At 41.9% G+C, this 16,306-nt stretch overlaps 1 protein-coding gene across 5 annotated transcripts in view; it reads right to left on the bottom strand.

Annotated features, from left to right (window-relative positions):
• FAT3 (FAT atypical cadherin 3) overlaps nucleotides 1–16,306 on the bottom strand; it is a 660,051-nt gene that overhangs the window by 454,716 nt on the left and 189,029 nt on the right. The window lies entirely within an intron of this gene.

Below are 16,306 nucleotides of genomic sequence, written 5' to 3'. Positions count from 1 at the left end.
TCTCAGGGTCCTGGGATCAAGCCCCGTGTCTGGCTCCCTGCTCTCCGGGGAGTCTGCTTCTCCCTCTGCCCCTCCCCCTGCTCATGTTCTCTCTCTCTCACTCTCTCTCTCTTTCAAATAAATAAATAAAATCTTTAAAAAAAAGTATCCTTATGGTAATTTCTGTAGGATAAACTGTGTCCCCAGTAGACAAGCTATTCAGGAACATTCTTCTCCAAACATTTCATAAATTATTTCATAAAAACATTTCATAAAATACTCAAACAGCTTTAAATACATTTACATATAACTCACATCTAATTAAAAAGCTATCTAAATTAACAAAGTGAGATGTGAGACTTTTTTTTTAATTGTATTAAGAAGCCACAAGGTCACAAGACAATATTGAACAAGCTCACTGCTAATAACAAGGAATGAAAGTAAACAGCACAACAGAAGTCCTGACAAAGTGTCCAGCCTCAGCATAGTCTCTGGACACTACAGAAAGTTCTGTACCTGTGCTCATCCACCACCTGTCCTCCTTAAATGTGTGATGGTTAACTTCATATGACAATTTGGCTAAGTTATAGTGGGCAACTGTCTGGTCAAACACCAGTCTTAATGTGGCTGTGAAGGTATTTTTTTATATGTGATAAACAGTTAAATCAAACTTTGAGTAAAGCCGATTACCCTCCATATGTGTGTGGACCTCATTCAATCCATTGAAGGCCTTATAAGCAAAGGCTGAGGTTTTCCCGAGGAGGAATTTTCTTCAAGTCTGCGACACAGAAACCTTGCCTGAGTTTCCAGCCTGTTGCCCCGTAGCAGAATTTGATTCAAGACAACAGCATCAACTCTTAACCTGAGTCTCTAGCTTCTTGCTGGCCTGCTTTATGGATTTCAGACGTGCCAGCCCTACATTCATGAGAGCCAATTCCTTAAAATGAATATCTCTTTGGGGAACCTGGGTGGCTCAGTTGGTTAGGCAGGTGTCTGACTCTTGGTTTTGGCTTAGATCACGATCTCAGGGTTGTGAGATCGAGCCCTGCATCAGGCTCCACGCTCAGTGGGGTATCTCCTTGAGATTCTCTCCCTCTGCCCCTCCCTGCCCCCCCTCTAAAAATAAATAAATGAATCTTTTTAAAAAATGAATATCTCTTTCTCTCTCACTCAGTGAGAATAGGATATATATCTATATCTAGATAGATAGATAGATAGATAGATAGATAGATAGATAGATAATCTCATAGGTTCTGTTTCTTTAGAGAACCCTGGCTAATACAGGAAGAGTGACCATATTTCTTAGTAGCTTGAGACAGTCCTGGTTTACACCTGTTGTTTCATGTAATTAAGAACCACCTCTTTCCCTCTGAAATGTGTCCTGGTCGGGATGATAAATTACATGATCACTTTACATGCAGAGTTAAAGACAGATTTATGGTATTCCAAAGTCATGAGCTCCTTTCACTTACAATGCTGTTTTTCAAACTTCTGGGGATACACATAATAAGAAATATACTTTATGTCACAAAACAAAACTGGTTTTAATATGTGCAATACCATGGGCTGTTTTATATTTTATAATGTGTCCTTTCCAATGCTCCCTGCAACCCATGAATCTCATTGCATGATCCATGGATGGAAGCATCACTCAGTTTGAAAAGCACTGACTTAGGGGAATCCGGGGCTGACGGCCTGCAGTGTTCATTTCTGTCTCAGGACACACTGGTGAGATGTTGGGGAAAGGGAGAGGCATGTGGATCAGAGATTTTACTCTGTACTCCATAGACTCTTTGGTAGTATTTCTCGTAAATGTCAATGAACTAGCAGTAAACATAAAGACATCATACAGGAATATGACTCTAGAGTGTTTTCCTGTAGTGCATCTCCAGTTTCCGAGGACTCCTACACACAGAGAAGAGGGAGAATGAGCCACAACAGCATCCCGTTGGGTTGTGCTGCCCCTAGCTTCACTCCCCTCCAGTCCCGCTTACTTCCCTGGCAGGAGGACTCATAATGTCCAGGCATAAGCAAGGCACAGCTTCCCGGGCCACTAAGTCCCTGCAGCTCTCGGCTGCAAACAGAATAAACCCCAGATCCCATGTTTGCATTACAGGCTCCATCCACAGAGCCCAGTGTCAACCTCCTTTTCAGCCTTTTCCTCTCTCTCTCCTCACCCTACTGTGCCCAGTGCTCATCCACACACCCTTGCCTCCACTCCCTAACGTCTTGCCTACAGCCTCTGGCCAGCCCTTTCCTCTGCCACCCGCATGTGTCCTGCTGAGGTTCTCCTTTTCAAAACCCCACTCAAACCCTATTCCCTTCCCAGGGCCTTCCAGATGCTGCCAGGGACAGGAGAGATCCCAGGGCTTCAAGATGGGATTTGATTTGAGCCCAAAGGGCCCAAATTTGATAAGAGCACTTTCTCCTCAAAAGTTGTGCTTACTGAGGGGCGCCTGGGTGGCTCAGTCTGTTGAGCCTCCAACTCGATTTCGGCTCAGGTCATGATCTCAGGGTCCTGGGATGGAGCCCCACACCTGACTCCCTCTCCCTCTGCCCCTCCCCACTCTCTCCCTCTCCAAAAACAAAGAAAGTTGTTCTTACTGAGAAAGTGAAGGAAGGCCAGGGTAGCACAAGCAAGAAACAGGGGGCAAGAATGAGACTGGACGTGGCGAGGGGGAGGGGCCGGAGACAGCACAGTGGAGCTCAGGAATGAATGGGCTGGTACTCAAACAAGGAGGCACTATCGCTGTGAAAAGGGGCCATGAAAGAGAACTAGGTGGCTCTCCGGATGGCACAATCAAATGTGACCAGAGCCCCAAGAAAACATGACCTAAAGGTTTGCTACAGGTGGGCAAGGAGCACAGGACAGCTCAAGGCCTCGGGTGTCTGGTAGATCTGCCTTCAAAATGCTGACCTGTCACACTTGTGGGGTGACTCAGACAAGGGTCCATTCACCCTCTGAACTCAGGACCTTCATTTGTCAAACAGGGAGGACAAAGCAGCAGCTATCGGAAAAGGGAAGAGGGAAAATCCCATGATGCTCGTGGGGGCTTGGCTCTCTGTGGGCCCTCTGCCCGGGGGCCCAGGGAACACTTTCCCTCTCATCTGTGTTTCACTCCAAGCCCCCAGCCCCCTTACAAATGCAAGCCTCAGCTTCAAGAGCACAAAAACACAAGGGATGGCCAAGAGAACACGGAAATATATCTTCAGTGTTTTGAGGTAGACTGTCACTCAATAAAACGCAAAATCTATTTTTAACCAAAAGATGGTGTTTCAGAAGCTTCCTCCTCAAGTCTGTCTAGAGGCAAAAATCTCAGATCTCCAAAAGCGGATGCAAATTCCATAAACCCATGTAAGCACACAATTGCTCAATTACCATACACATGGTCACTTGCCAATAAAACAGGAGGAAGCTAAAAAAAATAATGCAGATGCCTTACACAGGCTGAGACTACTCCAGTAACAGACTGGAAGGGGCTCACCAGAGACTTATGCATCAAACTGAAACTTATTAATATAGGACCAGACATGTTTTTTTCTAATTAATTTTGTAGACTATAAGAGCCGAGTGAATGCAAACTGAATCATATCTTCCTATCTAAATTATAGAAAATAAAATTTTTTTTAATGGCTAGGCTCTCAGCAATAAGAAATTATTAAATACATGCCACAAAAATTAATGCAATTAAATTCAAAATGATATTCAAGTTACAACATAAGCAGTGAGCTTTGACAAACAAAAACTGAAGAATTATTCTTCGAGATATACTCAGATAAAATCAGCTTATCGAAACCTCAAAGAATATTTTGTTTGTTCTTTTGAAAGGCACATTTCTATTGAGTTATGCAATATCAACAGGCAGGAAAATGATCTGAGACAGGAAAACATTGGTTAATGGAAAATGAGAAAGTTAATAAACGAAGTCAAACTGGGTATTTTATGAGCACTGCTGAAAATACAATTCATAGAAGTAAAATACCACCGTTATGACTGAGCATAATAAAACCGATTACTTGTCTTAAAGGCTATGTGTGATAGAAATCATTTAAATCAATTGAGTTACTGTTTCTTAGCAATTTGATAAAAAGGAAAAATAGAGTAATTGGAAATAAAGTGCTCCTTTGGGAGTGTAGAAATAAGCCAGCTGGGTTTGTAAGTGCACTTTAATCTGTTTGTGTATTTTTCCCTTGTTTAAAAAAAGGAAAGACAGGAAAGATTTACTGAATCAAGCTGCCAAAGTCCTGGAATTTGTAGAATTTAAATTATTAGTAAGGATTTAGTTATAGTTCACTGCACCCCCACACCCCAGAGAGACTGATCAGAGCTTATTCTAGTCACATCTTCTGAACTGCTGAGTCCTCCAGGACCAAGAACTTGGATGCGCAATCCTACTTGCTGTGAAACGGGGTGAACGACAAGAACAGGGGCTCTGTGATGGGTCCCTGAGCTCTGGCTAGGCATGGCTACACACATGCAATCTTGGTTCAGCCTTTTCTAACATTACCTCCTTTTTGAGTGGTCAAAAAAAGTTCAAACTCTTTTTGAGAAAGCAGCGAACATCATGTATGGACTTACGGACAAAACGCCTTCTCTTTACAACTTATAATTATCAGCTAAATTATCCTAATAAATATTGAGCACTAGCAATACTCTAAGGCAGGATTTGGCAAACTCTTTGTCAAAGGTCAAATAATAAGTATTTTAGGTTTTGTGACTCACCTAGTTTTCTATGGAAACTCCTCACCTCTGCCTTTGTATGGCAAAAGCTGTGTGCCATTAAAACTTTCCAGAATCAGGCAGCCAGCCTGCAGATTGGACTTTGTCCACCCCTGCGCTTACAGTCAACTCCAGAAATCAGAATGGGCTTAAAATCTAAATGAACTTTTCATGTTTCTCCTTGTTTCTCCTGCCTCAGACACCGGTAAGGGAATGATCTTTTATGTAAACCAAGTTTCCCCCTTCCTTCAAGAGGCAAGTATCCCTTGAGCCAATCTGTGATTCTGTCATTTAGCTGGAGGGATGGCATGAAGTCTTTCAAATAAAACGAGTGCCATTAAAATTGACTCACTAAGCTCCAGACTGTCACTTACCTCATTTAAGACTGATCAGGGGCCCTGGCTTTAGTGACTGGTACACAGTTGGAGAGGAACAAATCTACAACAGTAACACGAACCACAAACACAGTTACTGAAAAGGCAGAACACGGAAATTCAAAATTCCTCCATTTGTTTGCTAATCCAAACACGAAGGCAAGCACTATCCCAGCCCACCTAAGGATTAAAGAAATTCGAGGTCTGAAAGAAATATAATACACTCCTATCTCTGCTTTATATCTTATAATTAATCTCCGTGGAGATCTTCAGTGTGTTTCAGCCCCAAACTCTCTGCTTCAGGCACCTTTATAATGGGATTAACAAAAACTGAGACGTCATGAATTTCCTGACCTTTGTAGGTCAATGTAAATGCCCATAGCCTGCAACCTATTACAAAGTTTCCCTGGAAGCCAGGTCTATTTAGAAATGTGAAAGACCCTTAAACTTTTAAGAATGCTATGTAGAGATGTAAATAACAACCTGAGCACACCACCAAGAAACATAAGAGCATTTAACAGCATTAAAAACATGAAGTTTTCACGAAAGCTGTTTTATAATTAGAATGCTTACGTAAGGAAAATAAAACCCAGAGGTCACAAAAGTGGTTCTGGTTTCCCAAGGAGTTTCCATGGAGAGCGCTAATAATTTAAGATAGAATACTAATTGGAGGTAGGGGAGCAAGAAGGCTGTACCCGAGAGCTTTCTTTCATTCAGTGAATATGCCAGGAGTCTGGTGAAAAAGGCCGAAGTCTCTTCTGAAAACTTCTTTGCTTTGTTGGTAATTTTTAAAAACTAGATTGATGTTTTTGGCCAATAGGTTCAGATATTATAAAAACATTTTTCTCTCCAGGCCCAGTTATGTCCTAAAAACTACAATAGGCACGTCTTTGTTTTGCAAAGACTGAAAGCACTGTGAGGGCAGTGGCTCTATGTTTGCTGGGCACCTGCACTGCGAACGCAATTCCCCCCAGAGTTAGGTCAATTAAAAAAACCAGCTTTTGGAAAGAGAACTTTGATTCAAAAAAGGATCCAACCAAATTCCCTAAGCAAATTATATTCTGCATCTGTCATCTGCAGGTAGGGATGAGCACTCTTGGCTGGAGAGCTCCCCAGGGCAGCAAGGTCAATGAGCACTTCAGATGGGTCCTGGGGAACCTTCAGGCACAGGGAGGCTGACTTGCTCTAAGTTGTGTTTTTGCCAAAGATGCTCATGGCCTTCAGATGACTTGGTATGCAGAACCACACGTGGAGAGCGACTGAGGATTGCAGCGAGGCACAGAGGCTAAGGGATGCCTGGTGGTATTAGGATGGAAAAGTTTGTTTTCTCTTCCTGATGGAGGGGCAGGTTGTTGAACTCTTTCACCGATATTTGTTGTTATACTTGTAACTATTACTAAATATTATTTTTTAAACCAATGTCTCCTCTACCCTAGTAAAAGCTTGCCTTCCTTGGGCTATGAGATTACCATTGCATATAATATGTTTGCTAAGTAACGGATTTACTAAGTGATATGGAATAATACCTCAGTTATCCAGTAGGAGGGAATTTTCTAGACACATGAATTATTCTTTTATGTGTCAAAATTTATTAAGAGGTATTTTGATAGGTGATGAAATCAGATTTGGAAGAGAATGTAGATACTATACATACAAACAGCACATTTTGATCAAGAGGCAGGCGACATGCTTAAGACTACGACCCCAGTTAGGGACTGACTGAAAGGAGGCCACACTTCCTGCTTCAGAATCCTCCAGCTACCTATGCAATCAGTATTCACCATGTACCTGCTAAACCCGCTATTGTCTCCTCTCTTAAATTTAAAAAAAAAAAAATGGCTCTTACCTGAGTTTAAGGACAGCTATCTCTTAAAGGTCATAAATGGAGTTGTACACCATTATCACTAAAATCATTTTATTACTTTAGTTGTTTTTTTTTTTTAATTTTATTTTAAAATATTCTGTTAGTCAATTCTTCTCCATCAAGAGTAATTTAAGGGGCACCTGGGTGGCTCAGTCGGTTAAGCGGCTGACTGGATTTTAGCTCAGGTCTTGAGCTCAGGGTCCTGGGATCAAGCCCCACAGGGTGCTCCGCACTCAGCAGGGAGTCTGCTTGAGATTCTCTTTCTCCCTCTGCCCCTCCTCCCACTCATGTTATCTTGTTCTCTCTCTCAAATAAATAAAATCTTTTTTTAAAAAAAGAGTGATTTAAGACTCAGCCATGTGATAACCCCATCTACACAACTTCACTTACACTGTGGGTCTGACCAGCAAGTTCTCCCTTACGTATCTCTTTCCCTTCTGGTGAATTCCTATCCACCTGTCAAATCGCGTCAGATATCACTTCCTCCCTAAAGACATCCCTGGTTCACACATTCCCTCAGGAAATTTAACCATGACCTCTTCCATGCTAATTGTTTACCTTACAGATTTCTGAGGCTACCCTGGCTCACCACACTTTTGTATTTTATTGCATTGTATTATTTCACTGTAGGAGTATATTGTTGGCTTACCTATCTGTCTTCCTACTTCATGGTCCATTCTAGGAGAACAGAGTCCATTTCTTCACATTTTGGTATCCTCAGAATCAGCATAGTACCAAAGAGGTACAAAATACATAAATATTTTTATGATGAATTTGAGAATGTGCAACTCTAAATCGAATCCCTAGAATGGGTTTAATTATCTGAGAAACACAACCCTGTTATCAGCTGACATTGTACTCTTCCCTACAGCTATGATTTAGAAATAACTTTCATAATAGGTTAGCATTTTTAAAGGAGGAACTGAACAACCACAACAAAATCATGAAGGATTCTTAAGAACTATCAAAACAGCAGGTCATACAAAAGCAGTAATGACTAGGTCATTTCTAAACCTATGGAATCAAACAATTGCCTCAATATCTTTTTTATCCTCCATTCCTTTGCGCCAGCCCCAAGACTGTTCTGCATGGCTGGTATTTTCCAAGGCACACATCCAAGCTGCCTTGGCCAAGTTCCCCAGGACACTGCCTAACCTCCAGCATCTGTCCTGGTACCATCGTTTGCTCCAGCCGAAGCTCAGCCACATCAATCTTTCTCAGCAGGATGTGGACAGAGCCGCACCTGTGAAGGACACTGGAAGAGCCAGCAAGAGAGTCTTGTAATTTTCTGGGTGTTTTTCCTCTGAACTGGGACCTAATAAACAAGGGCACCCCCCAGGTGACCTCATTTCCTACTAAAATCTCATCCATCAGGCAAAATTTCTGGGCGGGTTGCTTTCTAGGGACCAGGGACAGCTTTTTATGTGAACTGTTTTCATCTCAAGAGAAGGCAGAGTTGTGTAATGGATAAAGCACTATCAAAATTTATGGGGTGTCTGGGTGGCTCAGTCAGTTAAGCGCCTGCCTTCAGCTCAGGTAATGATCCTGGGGTCCTGGGATGAGCCTCCCATCAGGTTCCCTGCACAGCAGGGAGTCTGCTTCTTCCTCTCCCTCTACCCCTCCTCTTGCTTGTGCGTGTGCTCTCTCTCTCTCAAATAAATAAATAAAATCTTAAAAAAAAAAAAGCACTAACAAAATCTAAAAATAATCTGATCCAGGTGGTTTTGCTCTTCTTACATACCCTTAAGAAAACACAGCATATCCACTTTCCTAATTAGAGAAAAATGTATAAGAAACACTAATTTGAATGTCATATAAATTAATTAATGTTAACATGGAAAGCTTAAAAAATAAGGCTTTAAGGAATCCTATCCATGTAGGGATGGCTTGCTCTGAATTTTAAGGAACAAGGTTCAAAACAAAACAAAAACTCGATACTAGAAGATGAATACATTCACCTGTATGGTTACTCACACTCTTTCTCACCTTCCGAGTGGTAGAGGCTACCACTAAGCACATTTCAGGGGCATTGCAAAAGCCAATGGTACCAGGGGAGCCCCCAAAGTTACTACCAGACATCCGATGCTCTGAACCATCTGCTGGCACGTAGACTGATGCCTGGTGACACTTTTGTTCATTTCTGACAATGGAGGTATTCTTGTTCTCAACTACAACAGCCTCTTCCTAAACCACAGCCATTGATATTTGAAGCACAGAGGTAGAATACGGTCTAGCGAGACTTTACTCTCCTGAAACTGTGGCCAACATGAGATAAATACAATGCAATTCTGCTCACTGGTGATGCAAGAGAACAGATTAACGAATGGCCTATTCCCCTTCTGCTTCGGACATGCCAAGAACACACAACCATCTAAGAATGCAGTACCCAAGGCATATAACAAACCGAGAGGCTGATCATTCTGTGGAATGCCATCAGCACTCACTGCTGAATAAATTAGATCAAATGAGAACGCATTCTAAATTGTGAAATGGCAGAATTATTCTAGGCTTGTAACTCACAAAGAGAACAAGTTGAACAGGCACCACAGTTATTCATGCTGAAATTGGCAGGAGAATCCAGTTTTTCCCCAGCACATCAGGAAAAGAAAGTTCTGTATTTTTCAATTGGGAATGTTCTGAAGCAAAGATGTCACTGTGAAAATATTAAAACACAAGCCAAATTTATCTAAGTAAGTGTATTCTTTGGATATTTTTAAAGCCCAGTTGCAAGAGGGTAGTGGGTTTTGTTCCCCTGCTGAGAAAATTGTGCTTTTATTATATGCAGCTTTGTCAAGCATGTTTCCAAGAAAGAAAATCATCTAAGCCCATGTGTTGTATTTCTCATAAGCCAAGAGGTAGCAGAGAAATACAAAACTGATGTAATGTTTTAAAAAGGCAAAATTAGAAAAGACAAGCTAAAGTTAAGATAAGATTCTATGAAAGGAACTACATTTTATTTTGCAATGAAAAGCCACCATGCCAGGACTTGACAAAGGGGAAATCATCTAGAAGATCTAACTTTCCTTTTTTTTTTTTTTTTTTTAAGATTTTATTTATTTATTTGAGAGAGAAAAGGAGAGAGAGAGAGAATGAGCAGGGTGAGGGGCAGAGGGAGAAGCGGACTCCCCGCGGAACAGGGAGCCCGATGTGGGACTCGATCACAGGACCCTGGGATCATGACCCGAGCTGAAGGCAGACACTTAACCAACTGAGCCAGCCAGGCACCCCTCTTTTTCGTTCTTTTTTAAGACTGTATTTATTTATTTATTTGAGAAAGAGTGCACACACGTGGGGAAGGAGCAGAGGGAGAGGGACAAACAGAGCTCAGAGCCCAAAGCCCAACTCAGGAGCCCAAGACCCTGAGATCATGACCTGAGCTGAAATCAAGAGTCAGATGCTTAACTGACTGAGCCACCCAGGTGTCCCTAGAAGGTCCAACTTTCTAATCAACTTCAAGTATCCTGTATTGTCCAGATCCCCAAACCCAAGGAGTCTCTCTTGTTCACTAGTTTCCAGGGCAGTCTTGGTTTCCTAAGACGTCTTAGTGAATTGAAGCCTGGAGAATGAACAGCTCTCCCAGCTTGTTTTTTAATCAGTGAATTTTGCAAAGCCTAAGGGTAGAAGACAAGGAGAAATGACAAAGATAGGCAATAGTATTCCAACACGCAGAACAAAGAATCGTAAGAAGTGAGCATCCCTAACTGAGCAGTCACTCATCAAAGAAGCATGCATGCACGGGCATTCTCAGATCTTCTCACACAAAATGCAAGGCAGACAGAGAAGGCAGGTGTGGCATCATCTACTTCTGCAGTGACCGCTGGAAGGACGATGGCTGCTGACATTGCCAGCAGACACACAGACCCCACAGTGTCAGGGAGACTGGACCAGGAAAATGGCATCTCCCTCACAACCAGCCACACCTTCGCCTCAGTGTATTAAGAACATTTATTTAGTCTTCAGCACGTTTAAGCTCCTGGGTCAGAAATTTCCCTCTACTGGCTGTCAACATAAACGGAAATAATGTTCTTGGCAACAAGTCCAATGATTATATAGAAAAGTGTCTTAAACTTTCAACTTTGTGCTCTTCAGCAAATCCACCCCATACTATTTCTCTTTCACTGCTTTTAGTTCAAGAGGGAAAACAGCAATTCTAGACATCCAGTGGAGTATGAAGGGGCCTCTTATGGCAAGATACAGCATGGGGAAGGCCAACTCAGACGGAGGAAACTGTCAGAAAGGAACCCTTCCTCCATCCCACTACCCACAGAAACTTAAACACAAGAAGGTGCTGAGACAGACAGGAAGTTGGAGAAAAATGTGGCCCCATTTGACAGTTACTATCTACATATTCTAGGGCTAGCTGAGCAATGAATCATGGTGGATTAAAAGGAACAATTGAGACAAAAGTCAATACACACAAACACTAATAACTACTATTTGCTAAACACCTACTATGTTCTTATACATACAGTAACCACTTTACCATTATAATCAATAGTGTGAAAGACAGATACTTTTCTCCCTTCTTGCACAGATGAGCACAAGCCATCATGCTCACTGACTGGCCTGTTGCCCCAACAAATGTGCTTTCAAACACAGAAGGGCTCCTTTGTCGACATAAAAAATTGCATAGAGTCCCAGTGGGACTGTTGGACTCTTACTCTGTTAAGAAAACACAAGAAGATAAAACAACAGATTTTGAATTTTAGTCCCTATTACAGCTAAGTACATTAAGAAACAAAAAGAAATGCATTTATGTGGGAATCATTAGAGTTACTGAGTCTCCAGACAATGGCTGGTACCTATATGGATCTAAGATCTAACAATCTCCAGTCCCCCACGAGTCCAAGGACAATACATTCAATATACTACCCTATACTCTGCTACTTCTAAGGTAAATTCTCATAAAGGAAAAGAACATGTAGGGGCTAAAATATCCATTCACTCTGTCCCGCAGAGAGAGACAAAGACCTCAACACAGCACCAGCGTTAAGTTTCGGTCTTTATAACTTTGGAGAAATATGGAAATTTGGGGAAAGCCCAGACAAGAGCAATGAAAATGATGAAAGTGTTGGAAGGTAAGAGAAGAGGCTAAAGAATAAGGATTAATTAGCCTGAGGAAGAAAAAAGAGTGGGGAACTTAATATTCTCCTTGATATAAACAACAAAGGCATACAAAATATGATCCCCATGATTCACTATTCCATGAGAACGAAAAGAGAGGAAAGAGCATTGTGGAAAAGCATGACGAATCTAGACTAAATATAAGATAAATCTTTCGGGCGCCTGGGTGGCTCAGTCGTTAAGTGTCTGCCTCTGGCTCGGGTCATGATCCCAGGGTCCTGGGATCGAGTCCCACATCGGGCTCCCTGCTCGGCAAGAAGCCTGCTTCTCCCTCTCCCATTCCCCTTGCTTGTGTTCCTGCTCTCGCTGTCTCTCTCTCTGTCAAATAAATACATAAATAAAATCTTAAAAAAAAAAAAAAGATAAATCTTTCATTCTAAGAGTTGGCGGCACTAAACTTGGAGGCAGGTTAAGGGACTATGCAAACTTTGCTTTTGGCTCCTCTTGCCCAATTTAATGCCACCTCCCCCAAGAACCCCTTTATTCTCTCTTTCTGTGCTGAATAGAATGAATATTTCTCAAATTTTAGTGGGCATCAGCATCACCTGAAGGGACTTAACAAAATACAGATTCCTGGACCCCAGCCCAGGACAGCTTCTCGTGGGGCCCGTGAAACTGCATGTCCAGCAAGTGGTATGTCCGCAGACTCATTTCCAGAAGCAGCGCCCAAGACACCATCGCTCCCGACCCTTACTTCTCATAAAAACGCATCTGTACTTCTCAGGGCGTTTGTCACTGTTCCTATACCACAGCATTTTATGTACTTTCCTAGTAGATGTGGGTCTTTTTCAACCTTGACGTTTCTATGGTGCCTAACACAATGCCAGTAACACGCAGGGCTCAAGAAAGACCATCTGTAACGTGTTCCCTTAGAAGTGGGTCATTCCAACTCGCCCACATGTTTGCCCTGCCTTTATCATTTCTCACTATTTCTTTATCCTGTTTCCTTGCCTAAGTGACTCCACAGCTTGAGGACCTGCTGCTGATCGATGCACATGAAATTGTCACATATACCAACTGCACCTACTGTTCAAAATTAAGGAAAAAAAATCTGGTGTGATGTATGAAAATTTCCTTCCCATAAGGTTTATTTTTTCTCATTAGAGTAGAGTTTTGGCTTATGGCCCCAAGACTATATTCCAGGAAAATGGCAGGAAAAGAGCCATATTTTTTATTTATTGTTTATTTTGCCTGATTCTGGCAGGGAGGCCTGCGAGGTCAATGAGCAAATAAAGGACCTGGCATGTCTGAAATCACACTGGGTGCAGCTGAAGTCTGAGCCAGAAACTGATCTGGAAAATTATGCAGTAAAACTCACCTCTCCTTCCCATCAGCTACCAAGCTTACTTATTGGCTAAGAACTAAAAGCAAAAAAAGAAAGAAAGAAAGAAAAAAAAAGAAAAATGACAAAAGAATTTACACAATAGCAAAAACAAGGATCCCCTAATGAAAAAGAAAAATGCGGGAATGTCTCTTGGGCTTCAGGTTAACTCAAGGAGACTCAACAAAGGTAAATGTCAGACTGTGCGCCCGGCTCTGAGACATCATCGTCCCTCAGATACCTCCAAAGCACGGTGAGAACTCCCCTCTCCCCCCAAACTAGTCCCAGAGGGATTATTCACACACACACACACACACACACACACACATGCAGGTGAGGATCTCATGCAGGTGAGGAAGCCAGGTCAGCCAACAGTACAAAGGATTTTTGGATTTGTGGAATCCCACACCTGCAGCACATCTGATGATTAAAAAAAGAAATCACTGACCACTTTCCACAGAGCAGGTATGGTCATAATGCAAAAAGATCCTCAAGAAAAAGAAACCTATAAAGTGGACCTTTTAAAAATTATTATTATTCCTTACTTCCTTTTTTTAAAAAGATTTTATTTATTTATTTGAGAGAGAGAGAGCACAAGCAGGGGGAGTGGCAGGCAGAGGGAGAAGCAGGCTCCCCGGTAAGCAGGACCCTGGGATCATGACCTGAGCCGAAGGCAGACGCTTAACTGACTGAGCCACCCAGGCGCCCCTATTCCCTACTTCCTGACCCTTGTTTATTCCATGCAATTTTTTTTCTTTTCCTAGAAGCAAACAATGCACGCTCTTTGCTAACCTCTTCTTACCAAGGAGGAGATAAACCAACGCTGCAGCACGATTTAGCATTCAGAAAGATTATGCCCATTCCACTACCCTCTATTCAGGAAAATTAAAGATCTGGTATCCCAACTGCCAGTATAAAATGCTGTCTGAGGCCAGCAAAACACAAAAGAAAATAAAAACTACGAGGACACTTCATCTGGAAACTACCACAAGGAGCGACTGTAAGCCGTAAGTACCACCCAGCAATCACACTGGCTCATAACTGTGAAATATGGTCATTATCTTATGGAACTGATCTAATTTTGTACTCAGTGCCCTAAAATAAAGGGTTTCTTTTGAATACCAGATATGAGGACTGGGACCGAACAAAAAATGATAATAATTTGACAGCATTTTAAAGCACAGCTTACTTTCCTCCCTCCTGACACACTAAATAGCACCAACTGACAGCTACTTCACAGGCTGAATGAATGAAAGAAGGTGCATGTGCTGAGCTGAGGAAAAGCCACAGATAAACTGTATCGGAGGACTGATATTAGCTCATGAGAGGGCTTAATACACAGGACACAAACAGCATATTTAACGAAAAACTACAAAGGTATTAGAAGGCAGCTGGGAAAACACATGATGAAATTCTTTTCTCCAACACAAAGGAAAGGAGAAAAAATAGGCTTATCTCTTTAAAAGTGTCAGGGTTCAGATGGTAGTGTATACGTTATATATATATATATGCACATATATATATATATATATATATGAAAATCTCGTTAATTCAGGTTAATAAAGAAAGCAAATATACTCTAGTGACATTTACTAACACCCATGCTCCATTCATGAATAAGAATTATATATAACACTTGGTCGGAGGAATTTAATTTGAAATACCACAAAAAGAAAGCCCAGAGAAGATGCAGAATCTTTTCTCATGAGACTTATTTGCAGTGCAGGAAATAAAAACAACGCTTCTACACATAATGTTTAATTCATTAACAGCTGACAGGATTATTAAAGAAAAATATTTAAAGATGAGCATAATTTTAAAATGGAATTTTGCTGAAAATTATTCCATTTTATTTTCTCATCAAAGAGAGCCCTTAGCCTAATCCCATAATTTGAAAGAATGGAATTAAGGTCCCTCTCTCATTTACTCGAGTCATTAAAAATACCTTCCGTAGCATCACGATTCCATAATTTCCTTTGGAGTTAATGTGCTTGCTAATCCTCTCATTTTCTCAACATCACCACTTACTCAGATAGTCACACATTCCATATTGGATCCATGCTTCTGAACAGTTTCTGCTCTCCTGGACTATGATCCACCAACCACTGAGAGGGACTTCAATACCAAAATGTGCCTGCAAACCCGGAACCCAGCCTTCCCAAACAAAGGACAAAATCCGAGTGGGCATAGCAGGGTAAGGGAGAAGGCAGAGGGCTGGCGCTTGGGGAGTGGTCACTATGGGCCCTCACCGAAGTCTTCCATACACTCATTTAATTCACTGTCATCTCCCAACTCAGGCTGTGATTATCACTCTCATGGTATTTGTGGTTAGGGGAAATAAGACTCCGGGAGCCTATAAAACTGGCCAGAGTCCAAAGAGCTAAGCAGACAAGAACTGCAGTTCAAACCTGAACATATCTCACTGCTGAAGACTGAATTGGGTCCCCCAAATTCCTTTGTTGAAGTCCTAATCTCCAGTGTGACTGCATTTGGAGACGGAGCCTCTAAGGAAGTAATTAAGATTAAGTGAGATCATCAGGGTGGGGCCCTGATCTAATGGTGCTGGTGTCCAAATGAGATGTGAGAGCTCACTCTCTCTGTCTCTCTGTCTCTCTGTGCTTAGAAGAAAGGTCATGTGAGGACTAAGCAACAATCTACAAGCCAGGAAGGGAGCTCTCACCAGAAACTCAATCCTGCTGAAACCTTGATCTTGACTTTCCAGCTCTGGGAACTGTGAGAAAATAAATGTCTGTTGTTTAAGCCCCACAGTCTGTGACGTTTCCTTACGGCAGCCCAAGCTGACTAAGACAACCATTCAAAAGCTCTTCCCTGCCATCTTGCCTCATGGGTTCAAAAGGTTCATTCCCCCTCGATTTCTGCAGTAACGGCCTCCTTCTGATCCTCCTGGTCTTTCATTGTCTCCT

The sequence above is a fragment of the Halichoerus grypus genome, chromosome 11, assembly GCF_964656455.1.
Source record: "Halichoerus grypus chromosome 11, mHalGry1.hap1.1, whole genome shotgun sequence".
In the NCBI taxonomy this organism is placed as follows: Eukaryota; Metazoa; Chordata; class Mammalia; order Carnivora; family Phocidae; genus Halichoerus; species Halichoerus grypus.
This window is presented reverse-complemented; position numbering and strand designations above follow the sequence as displayed.